Source organism: Eleutherodactylus coqui, chromosome 10 (genome assembly GCF_035609145.1).
Source record: "Eleutherodactylus coqui strain aEleCoq1 chromosome 10, aEleCoq1.hap1, whole genome shotgun sequence".
NCBI classification, from domain to species: domain Eukaryota; kingdom Metazoa; phylum Chordata; class Amphibia; order Anura; family Eleutherodactylidae; genus Eleutherodactylus; species Eleutherodactylus coqui.
The window spans coordinates 20,615,916-20,627,630 of NC_089846.1; positions in this window are offsets into that span (position 1 = coordinate 20,615,916).

Sequence of the window (11,715 nt, forward strand, 5' to 3'; positions counted from 1 at the left end):
CTCAGAAAAGACATTGGAGTATTTGAGGAGGTACAAAGATGGTCAATTAAATTAATAAACTTGAATGGAAGGACTGGAATATCCGGAGAGGGATTATTCACCCTGGAAAAAAGACGGTTAAGGGATGACCAAATAACTATGTATAAATATATTAGGGGATAATACAAGGATCTCTCCCATGATCTGTTTATACCCATGAATGTGACTAACCAGGGGGCGTGCTCTACAGATAGAGGAAAGAAGGTTTCTACACCAACATAGAAGGGGGTTCTTTACTGTAAGAGCAGTAAGGCCGACTGCAGACGGGCGGGTCGGATCCGGCGGGTCGGATTCTCGCCGCGGGACTTGACCCGAGCACCTGCAGGGAGGAGCGCGTACTTACCCACGCCCGGCGGCCCTGACTCTTTCATGTGCCGACTGCCGGGCAGCCGGCGCATGCGCAGACCGGAGCCGGCGGCCGGGTGAGTGACGTTTCTGTGCGAGGCTCTGCGAGCCCCGCACAGAAATAGGACATGCCGTGGTTTGTTTGCCGCGCGACATTGCGCACGGCCAAACCGCGGCTGTCTGCATAGGAGTGCGTATTGTTATGCACTCCTATGCAGGCTTTCAGTGGCAGAAATCCCGTGGATAATCCCACCGCGGGATTTCTGCCCGTGTGCAGGCGGCCTAAGAATGTAGAACTCTCTGCCTGAAGATGTGGTGATGGCAAAATCGATAGAGGGGTTTAAGAGGGAACTAGACGCCTTTTTAGAGCGCTATGACATTACAGGATATAGACATTAAATAACCATCTGGGTCTTGGAGTCAGGTAGGAACTTTCAAACGTTGATCCAGGGATTATTCTGACTCCCATTATGGAGTTGGGAAGAAATTTTTCCCCCAAATGGGCTAAATTGGCTTCTGCCTCATTGGGTTTTTTTTGCCTTCCTCTGGATCAACAAGGGGGATAGGCTGAACTAGATGGACACTGTCTTCTTTTAGCTGAACATACTATGTTACTTGAGCTTCAAAACTGGGAACGTGCCTTCTCCAAGCTTATCGGTCGGGGATTTGTAAGGGCTGGTTGAGTTGAACTGTCTGAAATCATGAACCTTACCAAGTTGTCACTACTAAGTGTTAATCTTGCTCTGGGAAAATAGAATTTGGTAAATGTGTTTTAAAGTGTTTTTTTACATGTTCTGATAGTTGAATATCTTTTAATATCCTCTTTGTATGGGCTGAATTGATGTCTATATTGGAGTTAGTGGCTGGAGGATTATAGAGTTTAATAGAGAGGGGCAGAACAGCCTCAGTTACTTACTGTTACTTAGTGTATTTATCCCACCTCCTAGCCCCTTAGCTCTAGAACCTTATTCCTGAGTCTGATGAAGGCACAAGGTGCCAGATACAATGTTGTAGGATTCTTTCCAGGGCCCCATTGAAAAACCTGGATAAGCAACACAGAGATTTGGTTATAAATAACGGTATCTCCAGTCGCCAACTCCTAAGCTCAATGTATGGGAACAGACTGTATTGAATGTCACCCTGTTTGCCACCTAAAACTACAATAAATGTAAGATTTGTTCTTAATCTCTTCCTGACTCCTGGAGCTCCTTTCCAATGTGGGACCTGCACCAAGTTACACTATAACATCAACCACAGGAGCAGAGACCAGCACATAATGCAGCGTCCGAGGAGCAGGCCCTCAGCCGAGGAGACAGCGGGGTAGAGATGTTCACCTTGTCACAGGGCTCTACCATCTCTTCCCTAAGGGTAACTCTGGACCCGGCCTCGTAACTGCTGGGATAGATCACAGGGACAGTAACTATTGTTACCTGAAGTACAATTTGTCACTCGTGACACCAACATTCCATCCTCTGCAGTGGATCTTTGGAGATGTAAAGTCCAGAGAAATAAAGTAGTCCACACGCAAAGTATACTTATCTGAACAGGAACCGGGAACGTTCAGTTCTGCTCATTTACTGAACAAGTATTAATGTTAACAGTCCAAACAGTTCTTACAATATTGATGCAGGGAGGATTCACGGGGTATTTTTATCTCTACAGTCTCCGTCATCTGTAGCCATTAACTTTCCCAGTAACTCTCCTTTACTCTTTCCTGCCAGTCACTCACACTTCTTGCTTGTTAGCAGTTCCTTTCCCTCTCTCTGGACTCAGGTAGTGTCCACACGTTTCTCTCAGTCCGGGTACATTCACTTCTTTGGAGATGGTGCTAAGGCTAGGCCCAGGCGGGAACAACGGACCACCTCTCTGATTCTTCCATGCTCCTTCTCTCAACTCTCTTGACTGCTCTCTCTCAGTGATTCTCCTTTCTCTTCCTCAGTGATTCTGATTCTGGACTTCTCATTCAACCACATACATTTAACATACATCATATGGTCAACAACCAATCCACGAACAGGCAAAGGTGGCTAAGGCTAGGCCCAGGCAGGAACAACGGACCACCTCTCAGACCACACAGAACATACCAGACATTAACCCTTTCATGCCTGCAGACATCCAATACACAGAAACCTGATGCATTCCACAAACAAGAGAGTGCACAAGACAAACATAGAACATTCTATGTAGTGCAGCCAGGTGGGAGTTATGGACTGTAGCCACTGTGATACTAGCCTCCTGCCTTGGCTCATTACACATCTGGTTTACCACTGTATGCTATGGCCACCTTTTACTTGCAGGTGTTGTACCCTTTTTACAATCCTCTGATGGTTATGCTGTTTGAGCATATTTACAGACCGGCACCTGGGTCATACCGTTTTTTTGTCACAGGTATTGGACAATGGAGCATGGCACTGCATGGGCTCCATTGAGGTCAGGGTCAGAGGCTATATTTGGAGTTGCTTTGCACACATCATGGTGCAATGTGACATACGTAGCACTTAAGGGTAACACAAATGTCAGGTGTAGTAGTGACTGGCAGCATGGGACTAATGGAGAAATGCAAGCATCAACCGGCCTGATCTGTGAAAGGGGGGGTGGGTCCAGGTAGCAAGCCCTGCTAGAACTGTTCTTCTTGAGATCCTCTAGGGTGGTAAGCAACCAACCTGCCCTTTTGATTTTTTTGGCCGTATTGAGACTGTTGGTCTGAGGAAGCCATTCAACAAGAAATTTCTGTGGAGTATTGCGGTGATTCCAGACCGCTGTCTGGAAAAAGAGAGACTACACTGTGGGCTCAGCAACAGCCCTGGGAACTACTGCTACGAACAAAAACTGTAGGGCTATGTTCACACGGAGCGAATTTGTAGCAGATTGTTCTGTGCAGACTGTCCACACAGAAAATCTCCAGAAGCAGCAAAGTGGATGAGATTTTAAAAAAAAATCTGTAAAACAAAATGTGCGCTAAATTGGTTTGGAATTTAAATCCGCAGCCGGTCAATTATAGCAGCGGATTTGCTGTGCAGATTACACCTGATCAAATGAGGGTTTGAAATCGGCACCTCAATCTGTGTCAATATCTGCACCAATTTCTGACGTGGATTTTGCGCTGCTGATTTGCTGCAGATTTTCCGCTGTGGAGGGTCTGCCACAAATTTACCCAGTGTGAACATAGCCTAGGAGTGCCAAACCAAGCTGCTCTGCTACGTTCGGCAACATGAAATGATTTTGGAGCCTGTTAATACTTAAACTGTTATGTTGTATGCCTTCTAGGAGGGACCGTAACTGATGCACTGCAGTCCCTTACTGAGGGTCTATGTAGATGCCATTAGTAACCACCAAGCTTTGTGCCTTTTAAGAGACTTTTACAACCACCAAGTCTTGTGCCTTGACTGTAGCCATTAAAGTAGCATTTGTGACTTTTACTATACCTATCCTTAGGATAGGTCATCAATGGCTGATTGGCAGGGATCTGTCGCTCTGGATCCCCACTGATTTAGCTGATCGTCTGGCCCGCTGTCGGCACAGTGGGCCTCAGATTGTCATCGGTGGTCAGGGCCAGAAGTGTAATAGATGGACTCTCCTCTATTGAAATCAATAGGAGCAATGCCTCCTATTACACTTCAGGGTGGCTGCTTATTGCCAGCAGGCCAGATGATCAGTGGGGATCCATAGTGGCAGACCCCCACCAATGTACTATTGAGGACCTATCCTGAGCATAGGTCATCAATAGTAAAAATCCAAGAACACCTCTTTCAGTCTTGCACCCCCGTTGTAATAAAGATGAATTCAAAGTTGGGCCGCTGCATGGCTGTCTCTTTACTGCTCCATCTACGACTGGGATCCCACAATAAGGGTCAAGAGCCCCACACAGAACTGACCCTCTTAAACACTCCTGTCAATTTCAAACTTGGGTCCAGGGGAAAAAGCATGGATGATAAGTTTTCCATATTTTTTCCCATAAGAAAAATAACAAAGACTTATAATTAGAGATGAACAAGTATACTCGCTAAAGGCAATTGCTCGAGCGAGCATTGCCTTTAGCGAGTACCTGCCTGCTTGAGACAAAAGGTTTGGGTGCCGGCGCAGGGGAGCGGTGAGTAGCGGCAGTCAGCAGGAGGGAGCGGGGGGGAGAGAGAGGGAGAGAGAGATCTTCCCTCCGTTCCGCCCCGCTCTCCCCCGCAGCTCCCTGCCCGCCGCCGGCACCCGATCCTTTTGTCTCAAGCGGGCAGGTACTCGCTAAAGGCAATGCTCACTCATCTCTACTTACAATGGCAATCACTTGTGCCAAATTCACAACATAGTGTGGGGCGCTGGATGTCCATTAAATAATGAGATCCGAGAAGGGATTAGTAACAACAGACCAACCAGGTCCAGGAATCAGTTGAAATTAACTTGTCCATAATGTTAGACATATACAAAATACATAACCAAATTATTCTAGTCTTCATAGTAAACACAAAACAAGGATTTCCTCCTCCATCTGGTCGGTAACCTGATGCATTGTGGACAGTGGACAACACAACAAGAGGAAATGAATGAATCAGGTGTCAAAAATGTAGATAATCCCTCCAGGCTCACACAATCAATGTCTAGCTCCAGGTAATTCTGAGGACACAAAACGGGACAAAAACCACACAAGGTGTCCACATCCATAGGGTTAAGGATTTTCTATAGCCAGTCCTAACAAACAGAGAACACAAATCCCCTTTTCTCTAGACCCACCAAGGACGTCAACTTTCTTGAGGTGGCTCTTGGTATACAAATATCCCCTTTGTCTCCACTGAAAGCTAACCAGCTGCTCAACGTTTTCTCAGTGCTATCTGGCTGTAGATAACTCGATTAGTCTGGAAGAATTAAATAAAATTATTTCAAGTTGAAGAATTCTTTAGTCTTCGAGTCATCAAGTTACCGTTTTCATCAGGAAAATTACCTTGTAGTAAAAAAATATCTCCTGTCGGTCCCTCCGACTTCCCTTCTACACCAGACTCAAAATTTCCCATTTCCTGTGTACTACTTTATAGCATTGGAACTGGCGGCCATGTTTGCTTGCAAATGTAAGGGGCAGATGTGGAGAAGGAGGGTAAACAATATATATTCTATTAACACCAAGATCAGTAGTGGGCAAAGGCAGGAGCCAAGGGTACATTATGATGGGGGGGGAGCAAAGTTTTGGAATAAGAATGAAGCAATGCTCTACTGCAAGTGCTAGGGGGTTTCCAGAGAAATCTTATTGATGATGTATCCTCAGGATAGGTCATCAACAGTTGATCGTTGGGGTTTGCTACCTGGCTGATTGGGTGCCCACTGTCAGCACTGCTACACACACTGGTACGGAGCAGAAGCTGTTGCACCGACCCTTGTCTAGTGGCCAGCACTTGTAACTGCAGGCTGGGATCCCATTGATTTTATTGAGAGCTACGCCTGCAGTTACAAGTGCCGGCCACTACACAGGGTTGGTTCAGCAGCTTCCGCTCTATAACCCTTGTGTGTTGCGGTGCTGTCAGTGGGCTCATGATCAACTAGCCAGCTGGGTGACCCCAGACGATCAAGTATTGATGACCCATGCTAAGGATAGGTCTTCAATAGTATTTCCCTAAAAAATCCCTATAAGACCTAGTTCCCATATACTCATCCATTTGGCTTTTTTTCCCCTTCAACAATGTAGTGAAATCTCAGGGGAAAACTGGTTCCAGAACTGATCTCATACCATAGATTTCTCTAGGACCGCTCAAGGTGTCCAGAACATCAGTTTTGATGCTGGATGTCTCCCAACGCCAGACAGAAAAAATGTTGCACGCAGGGTTTTTCTATCCAGCTATGCAAAAAGTACACCGAAAAGGCATCAGTTGTGTCTAGCTCTGGCCTGAAAATAATGGCTGAACTCAACCTATGAATGTGTTGAGGAGGAAGACATAATTAAATGAATTATGGTTCCCGAAGTTGAGTATGATAGCTGTCAGATAGACAAAGTGTGGTGGTGGGGGGGAGGGGAGATTCTGAAATCCCCTCCTTGGCTATTTGGAGAGTTTGTCTCACCCCTGCCAGCTCAATAACATAGAAGGTGATCTTCAAGATTGTGAAGACCAAGTCTGGTCAGAAGAAGAAGTAGGAGGCACAAAACAAGCTCTAGGTTATTAATTGGGCAATTTAAAGGCCTTGCAGTAAAATAAAGAAAAGTCCCTATATTTCAATTCCAATTGCACCCCGTATCACCAGGACATTTGTAGAAAATCTATGCAATGTATATGTGGCCAAATTCTCTGTCCTAGGGACTTCCTTGTAATTGATGATGAATACTCTTCTGCTGTCATTGTCCTGACTGAGGCCAACTGTACACACCACCCGTCTCTACTGCTGGGACTCAGATTCGCTTTTTTACTAAGAGGCTCATCAATGCCCCAGTCAGCTGGAATGGACTAAATTACGTGTGACAGCTACATCTCTGAAGAGCAGTTAGGATTAATGTAACCATTTAGTACTTAATGAAGCGACAACATGTAGGACCCCCAGGAGGGAGGCAGTGATGCCAGTTATGCCCCCAGGGGGCTTTGTAGTGTTAACATCAGCTGGTGTCTTGAATAATTCTAGAGAGAATTACCATTTGGATACAGAACATCCCATTAGCTGTATATAAACATCCCCGCCTATTATAACGACTCAGTCAGCTTTTCTTTTCTTAAGACAATGTTATTCAGGCCGGCCTGTGCAGCGCAGCTATATACAGAGTCTTTGTGTACCATTTTTATTGTATTTTTGAACCTAAATTTTAACAAAAGTTTTCTAATTTTTTTTTACATTTTGTTTCCATTTTTACATTTTTTTTAAATTATTTGGAAAATAAAAATGAAAGGTCTAAAAATTCAACATCAGTAAGAATTATTTACTAAAGCGATTCTTTTAAGGCGCCCATGAAAAATCGTTGTGACGATTTAATTTCTATCAATACAATCCTCATAGAAATGCCACGATTTCATCATGGGGGGATATACTTTGTAAAAGGGTTCCATCTCGTTCCGTCTGGGAACTCCACCATTTTACCGGAAAATATAGTTGCTATTTTTTCCGACCTTTAGGGCTCAGTCAGACGAGCGTGTTTTTTTTTTTGCGCACCTATGTGCGAACAAAACAACGCATCAACGGATGTGCAAAAAAGTGTGACCGAAGCTCCATGGCCATTGCTGTTGGCGGCTTCATTGAAAGCAATGGGAATGCAGGCAACCCCTGCAGTGATTTTTGGGGAAGAGCTTTAAATATAAGCCCTTCCCTGAAAAATCATCCCTATGTGTAGAAGAAAAAAAACATTACTCACCTAGCAGCGCTGTCTGAGCTCCGGCGCATCTTCTCTTTGGCATCCCCAGCAATGTTCTGAAGAACTTTCCCTGGGCGGGGATTTTAAAATCCCCTGCCCAAGGAAAGCGCTGTATTTGATTGGCTGATTGGTCACAGCACACAGCCAATCAGAGGCAGCGCTCTGCTGTCATTCAATGAATAGCTGAGCGCTGCCTGTGATTAGCCGAGCGCTCAGCCAATCAAACACAGCTCTTTCCCTGGGTGGAAGATTTTTAAATCCCCGCCCAGGGAAAGTGCTTCAGAGCAGTGTCAGGGATGCCAGAGAGAAGATGCGCCGGAGCCCGAACAGCTCTGCTAGGTGAGTAATATATATATTTTTTTCTTCTACAACTAGGCATGATATTCAAGGAAGGGCTTATACTTAAAGCCCTTCCCCAAAAATCACTGTGGGGGTTGCCTGCATCCCATTGCTTTCAAAGCACTGGGAGAACATCGTGTTCCTTTGCCACAGCTGTCACAGTATTCAGTGATGAGGGGACTTCTGGCGGGGAATCTTTACACGCAGCACGGACCTTCCCGGCGTGCAGATGTCCTATCTTTTGCAGGTGTGCAAATTTGGGCACCTGTAAAAAACGGACATGTGAACACACCATAGGGAACCAATAGTTCTATCAGATGCGCTTTTTTTGCGCAGATAGGCACATGCAAAAAAATGCTCATCTGACTTTGCCCTTATGATGGAACTCCTGGACAGAACAGACGGAAGTGAGAACAAACTCCTAGGACCACTCGGACACTAACAAATTGTAACGAGTGTTGCTACATGTTAACATGGCTTAAAGCAACCCTCCGCTCCTGGAGAAACAAAGATGGCCACATTGCTATTCTGAGTGTGCATTAGTATGCATCATTATTCTACACCTGCTTTAATTGGCCAGTCACAGCACCATTTAGTGTCCTAGACTACCAACGCATGCTAATTCAGTGTGCATCAGGTAGTTGGAGAAGTGGTTTGGTCATCTTTGTTCATGACTGGAGGGTTGCTTTAACATGACATCCATAGAAGTCTATAGTGCCCTACTGTACCTCAGAACGTCTCTGCTTTTACAGAGGCACATGGAAGTTTTCGGCAGTACTGTGTGACCATAGGGACCCCACATGCTGCAGAACAGGCTTCACGCACTTGGTTCTGCTATGTGCATGAAATCTTAAGCTGTGCTTTGTTTTTAGCCCAATGTCCTATGAAGATATGGTGAAGTAAAGTGCTGGAAATCTGCATTTTCTCTTCCATAATTTGCAGTTCCAGAAATCAAAGCATAATAGTGACATGGCGTTCTATAGGCAAAGGCGTAACTTGAAGCTGCTGGACCCCAATGCAAGTCTGTGGCGGCCCTCACCCCAGCTATAATTGTTTATTTGCAGTACTTGCCCTCTTATATGGGGAAAGGCGCTTCATGGGCCCCCTAAGGCTCCAGGACTTAGATGCCACTACATCCTCTGCACCCACTATAGTTACTCCCCTGTCTGTAAGGTTAGTTGCCCCATTTTCGGTAGAGTTTCCAAAACTTGATATTTGCCTTGTCTATACTCATTACTAGAGATGAGCGAGTATACTCGCTAAGGCACATTACTCGAGTGAGTAGTGCCTTAGCCGAGTATCTCCCCGCTCGTCTCTAAAGATGCGGGGAGGAACGGAGGGAAGATCTCTCTCTCCCTCTCTCCTCCCCGCTCCCCGCCGGCCCCCCGAATCTTTAGAGATGAGCGGGGAGATACTCGGCTAAGGCACAACTCGCTCGAGTAATGTGCTTTAGCGAGTATACTCACTCATCTCTACTCATTACTAGAGATGAGCGAGCACGCTCGGATAAGTCAGTTAATCGAGCGAGCCTCGATCTTCTCGAGTAACTGCATTCTTGTCCAAGTGTGCTCGGGGGGGGGGGAGGCATGGGTAGCGGTGGGGGAGAGAGAGATCTCTCTCACTCTTTCCCCCGCTACTCCCCGCTATTCCCCGCCGCCCCCGCCACCCCCCCCAAGCACGCTCGGACAAGAATGCAGTTACTCAAGAAGAGCGAGGCTTGCTCGAGTAACGGACTTATCCCAGCGTGCTCTCTCATCTCTACTCTCTATGTCTCAAAGGACTGTCATGTGAGTTATTTTAGACTTAAAGGGATTTTCGAGGGCTAAAAAAGCAAAGCTGCCACACCAGTCCGTGGGTTGTGTCTGGTATCCAGCTTGGTTCCACTGAATTGAAGGTGGCTGAGCTGCAATATCACACACAACCCATGGGCAGGGGAAGAACTGTTTTTGGAAGAAAGCAAGCATAGTTTTTTTTTTGTTTGATTTGAAATCATTAACAACCCCTTTAAGGAAAATCTAACATTTTCAACAGCACAAAAAATTGCAGTAATTTTTATATTTATACATTTTCTCCATGACCGCGGTGAGATGTGAGTTCTTGGGAAAACAAGACTATGATTTTCCTGATAACTCAGGATGATGAGGTTGATATTCCAGCAGAGCTATGACGATGAGTAAAGTGCATATGGCCCCTACTCTACCGAAGTCCCTCGGGCCCTACAGTGGAGCGTGCCATCCATAAGGGCTTTCATGCTAGGACAGGATTATAAAGTGTTAAGAGTCCCTTGAGGACCCTAAGTATGTGCAGATAAGATCAAGCTCTCCTTCTTTCCAGGTGGCATTTGAGCTACCAGAATATCTCAATTAATTTAGTAATCATTCTTGTATGAGCCTCGGTGGAAAGTAACATATCAGGAGAGTATTGGTAATGAGTCGTTTTATAATACAAGCTATTAAATTGTGCTCAAGTGGTGCCTGGGGAGGCTGGATTTTATGTATGCTTCTGGATGGATTTAATTAATATCATGGTTGTCTGGTAGCAGCTGAAAGGGCAGGTTACAGGTTATAGGCAGCACTACCATGTAAAAATGTCTCCCTTTTTGAAAATTTGTGCAAAATGTTCTGTGGACCTAATCACATTGAGAAATACTAAATCTTGTAGGCCTTTTGATTACATTCTCAAGCCTAGGAGGCGTCTTATGGAAATGTCCTGTAGACAAATATAAAATGTTTGCCTTATACATTAGATATGTCTGATTAACCCGCCAATTTTGCCAAGATCTGTCAAGAATCTAAGTGTGGGGTCTTCTGAATGTCCTACAATGGCAGATGTCAGAAGGAAGAAGGATCAGGCAAACTAATAACCATGTAATACTTAGTGATAAGTACTAAATTTCCCAGAGGAACAATGCATAGCCTATAGATATCCCTACAACTACGTGGCACTGTCCTCAAGAAGACACAGTCACAGGCCTCTCACCTAGCCAGCAAGAAACCTACTTTGCGCTATTGAGGGACAAGAAGTCTGAATCGGTTGTCTATAGATGGGTGTATTTGCCTTATGGAGAAGACTCTGGTTTGGCTTATATCCTTAATAGAGTTGAGCGAACGTACTCTGTCGAGCTTGATGCTCGTTCGAGTATTACCGTACTCGATGGTGCTCGTTACTCGAACGAGCATCAAATCGTGTTCGACCCCGCCCTAGCTTTTGGCTCCTCCCCACTGTGACATGCCTGTTCTGGCCCCTCCCCGCTGTGACGCAGTGCGCGTCATTCGAAAATTTTTGGTCTGGCAGGAAGGGGAAGATGGGGAGAGAGAGAGAGAGAAACACACGAACCAAGAAAAAAAAAAAAAAAAGCTCGGGACCCGGCGTCCCACATACAAAAATGCTTGAGTCTCCCATTGTAGTCAATGGGGTTCATTACTCGAGTAGAGCTCTCGAATTTTGCGAAAAGCTCGACTCGAATAACACAGACCCAAGCAGTTGAGTGCTCGTTAGAGATGAGCGAACGTACTCGGTTCGGGTGTTTTTGCACTCGAGCACCGCTTTTTCCGAGTAACTGACTACTCGGACGAAAAGATTCAGGGGGCGCCGGGGGTGAGCGGGGGGTTGCAAAGGGGAGTGGGGGGGAGAGAGAGAGCTCCCCCCTGTTCCCCACTGCTACCCCCCGCTCCACCACGCCGCCC